This window comes from Aplidium turbinatum, chromosome 1, assembly GCF_918807975.1.
Source record: "Aplidium turbinatum chromosome 1, kaAplTurb1.1, whole genome shotgun sequence".
Classification (NCBI taxonomy): domain Eukaryota; kingdom Metazoa; phylum Chordata; class Ascidiacea; order Aplousobranchia; family Polyclinidae; genus Aplidium; species Aplidium turbinatum.
This window is the reverse complement of record NC_137472.1, coordinates 44,251,259-44,258,185: the sequence shown is the minus strand read 5'-3', so window position 1 is coordinate 44,258,185 and position 6,927 is coordinate 44,251,259.

Sequence of the window (6,927 nt, the reverse complement as noted above, 5' to 3'; positions counted from 1 at the left end):
ACGTCTGCACACGTCGAATCACAATAAAAACGTCTGGTTTGCAAGCTTGGATGAAGCAGGTGTGCTATCCTGTGTTTCAGATCCATATTTTATGACGTCTAGATGCTGTTTGTTCAGTAGACAAATAAAATTTGATGGAGCGTGGCGAAGTGAACAGATGTATAATTCACCAGGCTCTGTGTTGATGTATTATGATGGACGGGATCATGAAAAACCCTTTACGCAGGAACATTTTGTTTTGTTAAATTTGATTTCAATTCTGACAAATGTCCCTAATTGAAGAAAACACCTTCAGTTCAGTTAAAAAACGGTTTGATAATTAACACCTTTTATTGCGCACACACCATTTGAATTATGGCATTGACTACTCATATTTACTCGCACCTGAAATAACAAAAGAAGACTATTTGTTGGATAAATCACAGTAATTTGATTGGGGTAAGTTGTTCTTCACAGAAGCAACACTACCAACAAAATCTTGACAAAAGCCAAAACTTATGCGTGATTGCTTTATTTAAACATCAAAACAATGCTAGAATGCATGAATAGCGCAATTCTTGACCAAGTCTTCACATTCCTTTTACGTTTGAGTCCCAGAGATGACAAGATGTCTACGAACGCTGTAAATCAAGTTTTGAAAATATCAGCGTTATTTTCTGATTACACATGAAGGCAGCAACCTTGGCGCACACTTTGGAAGCAATTTTATTCATTTACATGAGTTTTAACCTTCTTCCGTGTCAAATTAACATTAAATGCAGATTTTTATTCCTAAAGCAAGCTTATACAAAATTTTTGCTAGAAGTGTTGCTTGGACGCAAAATCAACCATCAACAACCCTTGGAGCCTCGTTGGCGAAGCTTTGTTCAGTTTTTTGATATCTTTATGTTTTAATCAGCTTCTTCCCTTTTTGTCCTGCAAGCTTTAATGAGTAACATTTATGGCTAGAAAAATTTATACAAGGAGACCCTTTTAAAAAGCAAAGAGACCACTGTTTCAAACACAAAGAATAAACTACAATGAAATGTCAGTTTCAAAATAATCTCATTGAGATGTAATGTACTTTGCCATCCTCTTCTGATATACTTTGCCATCCTCTTCGGCTGTCTTTTAGTTGCGATAATGATAGCTTGTTGAAGCCTAACAGGTTCTTTGTTATGTGAACGTGTTCGTTTCGTGATGTTCTTCAGCTCAGAGAACAGGACTTTAAGAAAAATGTTTTGAAGTTTTGAAAAGTCTTTTGTCAAAATTTAGTTGAAAGCAGAAAAAGATCGGTTTTCTTAAAACAATATTTCCATTCAAATTTCAGATTCTGCTGTATTATGTATTATAAAACCTATGCAAAAGGCTTCTCAAAATCAAACATTTAAGGATGATTGTGTGTTGCGAAGGATCGTGTAGAGTTTTGTTGAATCATTTTTTTCGTGTCTAGTCAGACGTTATCTATATCCAGCTACTAATACGCCAATATAAGAAGGGCTTGTAACTTACTATCAGTAACATTAAACGTATTTACCAAACATATGTTTTCAACGTTATCACATATTTTAATCTTTGATAAGAACACGTTAAATGTACGCTTATCTGATGTCAAACGATACAAAATCAAAGAAAAATGAACGATATTTTTTGCCATTCTTTCGAGTCTTTGACCGCATGTATACCAATTCACTTTTTAAAAATATTATTATCTTGCTCCTTAACTTTCATTGGTATAACACCTCAGCACTTTCAGATAGTTGTATTTTCGTTCACTACTGGGTTTACTTTGTCTGACCGGAGGCGCTTTTTCAGACCTTACTGTTATTTTTCTGCATCTTGCTTGCAAAGTTTGATTTCATCACAAATCAAATTATAAAACTGAACAATAACTCTATATCGCTTCGTTAGGAGACTAAAATGTTACTGCAACGTAAATTCTCCCACCTCACACAAACACTTCTCTTCACATCTGACACAAACAATAGCATACAACCCCTACAGAAGCAAGCAGTGTAGGCCAGGAAGCAGTTAGAATTGTTTACAGGCTAAGTCACACCTCCAACTCTGTCTAGCTTCGCAGGCTTTTAACTAACTGCATTCAATCTCTACTTCTCACGCCGGTTCAAAGTGAGGCTTGCTTTGTGCGTACATTAAACTACTTAAAACACAAAAATTGCTCTTGGCAACCGATCAACTAATAGGTGAAGAAGAAGCAACTACAAATAAAGTGGGAAATGATGACGTCATTGTGTCAACCTTCTCTTCTGAAAAATATAATGGATTCTTTACGCTTCCATAATAATGTTCTTTGTTCTACCTGCAAGTAAACAATTATTTGCAATCTCATCAATGCTTATAATTTTTTCTATTCTTGTCTTTCTTTTAAATTGATTTAACTGTGATAAACGTTACACCGACACTATAAGTTTCGACAGTGATCTTAAACTACCGTAAAAGCATGCGAATATTTGCGACTTGAATGCATTGCATAGTGATTTACCAGACAAAAAAACAAAACAATGCAAAACATGGTTACTGTCGTTCGAGGTGGGAAATGTAGCCGGAGTAGAAATCAACAAAACCCAAACAACAGGCTATTTGTATCCAGTTACACAAAACTACTGAAATTTTGTATTAATCAAAAGTCGGACAATTTTGAATCTACCTGAAAGCTGAGTGGATTAATGGCGAGTGGCATTGATTGTGATTCTTTATTTTCTATGCATCTGGACGATCGTTCTTGTAAGATGGTAATGATTTTTGTGGTCGAGCTCTTGAGACAAATCTTTGATATAGCAGCTGCAAATCAGAAATGTTACCTGCCTGGAATGCCGTTACGCTCTCAGACAGTTGAGTTCTTTTTATTGCGATCTTTTTCCCCCTTGATTTTGATTTTTGCAAAGAATTTTATTTTGGCTAGCAAAATCGATCTTTTTTGCATTGATTTGACGTCTGCAGATGTTGAAGCGTTGTTAAAAGGGTTGATTTTGTTAGCTGTATTTTTAGTTTCATGCAGTTTTTTAGATATCGCACTTTCTCACAGCAGCATTCAGAGCGAGAATTTATTTCGAGCGCCAAACAACTTATAAATATTATCACTTTGAGTTTGACGAAGAAAAGGTTTTTCATAAAAATAAAAAAAGCGATTTTTTTAGAGTTTCATTCTTTTAGATAAAGCACACTCAGAGTAGCCCTACTTTTGCTTTTTCCAACAGAATGGCTTTACGTAGTTTATTCAAGTTATCTAATTACAAAACCACTCGTAAAATTTAGCTATTTTTAAATAATGTAAAAAGTTTCAGAAAAATTATGATCAAAACACCATGATAATATGCAAAAGTTAATGTTGACAAATGTGTCATCAGAGGTTTTAAAAAAGAGGCAAAGTTGGAAACAGGAAGTGCAAAATATTTGAAAAAGCTGATTAAATTGTACAAAAAAGTACTTTAATTTTGTAACTTTTTTTTTAATTTTTTTCGATCAAGTTGTCTTCTATTCATAGTTGTAAATGAGTGTTTTGATGTAGCCTATAAAAGCAATTTAACTTTTTTTGCGTTGTTTTATTTTACCACTTACTGGATATTATGACTTTGCAGTGGAACTCTCATGTTCTTGTAGAAAGAAAACAATTTCTTTTATCCCTTTTAAACAAAAACAGAACTAGATATTTTGCTTTATTTAGCCTACAGACTGAAATTGTGTAGCCATGGGTGTAGCCTATCGTATTTGAAAACAAGTATTCATTTTTAATACCACCTACGTAAGGTCCGAACCGTACCCAGAACGTTACATCAAGAGAGAAGAGGGCAATCAACTTACAGGGAGGCGACAAAGATAAGGAAATCTAAGAACAAATAAACATGCGCTTTTTAGTAGAGCTGTCATCAACAGGGCTTTTCATTGAAACAAAAAGATTAGGCGAAGCACAGCCTTTGAAAACCTGTATAATATTTCATGGTCATGATCATAAAGTAAAAGTGTGTTGGATCCAAGTCCATAAACCCCTTTAACGTATCTTCGTGATTTAAAGCAAGATATCAGACGTGATCAAGCAGTTGATGGGACAGGCATAACAAGCTAACTTCTATCCTAACTTTCAGTACATACGTGGAATACGTGGTGACAAGTAAAGTCTTAATATCCGGAGCAGACACACGTAATTTTAGAACTGTATAATTTATTTTAAAACCATCACAAAGAGTCGGCACATAAAAAATCCAATTTTAAACTTTCCTTTCATAAATAGAGTTTTGAAAACACTGAACGACATTCATAACGAAATAGCAACGACATCTAGCGAACAGCAATATTCTCGTCGAGCGTCGCTTTGAGTCTTAAGTTTCACACTGTTGTGTGAGGTAGGCACTTTGACATAAGACAGTTTTCCTTGCGAATCAGCTGATTTCAGTCATGCGACTCAGCACGTGATATTCTGACCGATCTACTCGAAAGATTTTTGATACAAAGAAAATTAAGTGAATATATCGCCACAAGCAGCGTGGCCTAATGGGTTAAGGTTAGGGTAAGGGAATAGTCATTTCGATTGCGTGAGTTCGATTCCCACCCTCTGCTAATGTTCTTTTTTCTTCTGCAGCTGAACTGAGTGCAAGAAGGATCTTAATGACTGTAATCAATTGAGTTTATAAGGAAAATTGTCCTACCTTTCTTAACCAATGCAATGATGGTAGCTGGTTTGCACGGAAAACTGTCCTATGTTAAAGTGCCTACCGTTGTGTGAAGTATTTTTACACTTTAAAACTTTTACATTTATGAAACAAGCTGTTAAAAATCCTTCTTAATAGTAATTGAGGAAGCCAATTTTACAATTGTTTCTAGTTAGTCGTAATATAATGCTGAAATATCGTCGTGTAAATGAGTTGACAGATGACTATGATTTCTCTGTTTATTCATATCTCGTCTAATTTGTTAATCCACTTGTGAGCTACACCTTAAGCAAATTCTAACATAATAAGCATACTTTCATTGTAATCGTTCCACTTATCTTAACGTATTTGTAATGTTGCGGTCATTTTCTCCAGAGGAAAACCGTGGCTCGATGAGAACAATATTGGGCGATTCGAAGTAAAGACACTATTGCGTGTCTTTCCAAAAGTCAGCTCGCCTGCTACTCACTCCGTTAGGTGGCAGGCGAGCTGACTAGTTGAGTGAAATCTACTCACTGCCTCATTGTATATTTGGTGATCAAGATCAACACCAGGCAACCTGCGCCCCTATAAGATCCTGCTTGATGGCTTATAAACATGTAGCCTGAGAAAATGCTGTTTTCTAAAATTGCTTTGAATCAGTTTCAAAGTTTCAATTCAAATTCAAAGTTTCGAATAATTGTTAAGGTGAATTGCTGATGAGCCTCAGTCTTTACTGGATACTTTGAAACGCAGCGACTTGTAGGACGTTATGGGCTTGAAATTGTAACTTACTTCAGATAACACGTGAAATGTAAGAGAAATATGAACGTTGTATCCCGATTCTGTCTATGCTACAAATTTCACGATTGAAAATATTGAAGCATGTCTTGAAATCAAGATTAAAACAGAGATGACTTTTCATATTTGCATCGATTGTTGAATCCTCTGGAGAGCAAGTAGCTTACTGTTTATGGCACTAATCGATACGAAATTCTTTTACTTGTAGCCTACAGATTTCCTTTAATTTGGTTTGAAATCCAATAAGTTAAAATCAATCTCTGATTGGGAAGTGGACATCCCGTTGAAAAATTTTGATTCTTTTGCTAAAGTTTGGTCAACTTTATAGCAAGGAAATATTATGGTGACAATTCGTTAACATCTTTGCCTATATAAGTTATATAAACTTTCTGTATTTAAATTTTTGAACAGCCTAAATGATTTTCTCAAAATGGATCTTTTTGATGTATTACAGTTTTATTTGTGATTTTGTCTCATCAAAACCGTAATTAAAAAATAGCCCCCAGTTTAAAAATCCCGGAACAATCGAAACGCTTGTGATGAATACATGCAGGATCTAAGAAAATTCAACGCCAGACGTTTCGTCGCAAATAAAACCAAAACATACTGGTTGAAATCCATCCTTACTTTAAACTTTACAGCACAAAAGATGAAGTAGAATTGAAATCACCAGCTCCCAAATATTTTCGCCATGAAGTGTCTTGCTAAGACACAGCCGCGTGTTCTGTAGTGACGTAATTACAATCATTTTGAATGTCGCACAGGTGTTTACACCACAAGACCAACCAGGCAACAATTCATATTGTATTCGTCAGAGCGTGACGTGAAACTTAAGACGTCATGATCATTTTTCAGCATCTCGGATGTCGGCTAATCGTCATGAACACGTGATTTAAATTGAAGTCCTGCGCAGGGCCGGATTTAGCTGATGGGGGGCCCGGGGCACTTTTAGATGGGGGGCCCTCGTGCAAAAATTTTTTTCGCGTTTTCGGCGCGAAATACCACCTCTACGTCTACAGTAGCATTAATCCAGCACTGCACAGCATTTTGCAGAAACTTCAAAGACTGAGAGAAAAAATAATAATAACACAAAATCACATTTTTTCCATGTAAGGGGCCCTTCAAAAGTCGGGGGCCCGGGGCACCTGCACCCTCTTCCCCTCCCTAAACCCGGGCCTGGTCCTGCGCAGTCTTTGCATGAAACAAAACCTCGTCCGAGGCATGTTTTACCATTGCTACATGTTGCTTATGAACTTTGACTTAGCGCTAGCGGCACTCTGTTTGTGGCTTTGTGACTGAAAGTCAGGTAGAAAAACGATGATAATGCAATGAACGGGCCTACTCTTTTTTACCACATTTTCTATTTGCACTTTAATTCACAAATACCAAAAAAGCTAGTGAAATCATGCTGAACATGAAGAATACTCCAAGTTGTATCGAACAACGTGTAAGCAACGCCAACTTCTCGTAATAAATATTTGACATTTAGTTTGTTGACATA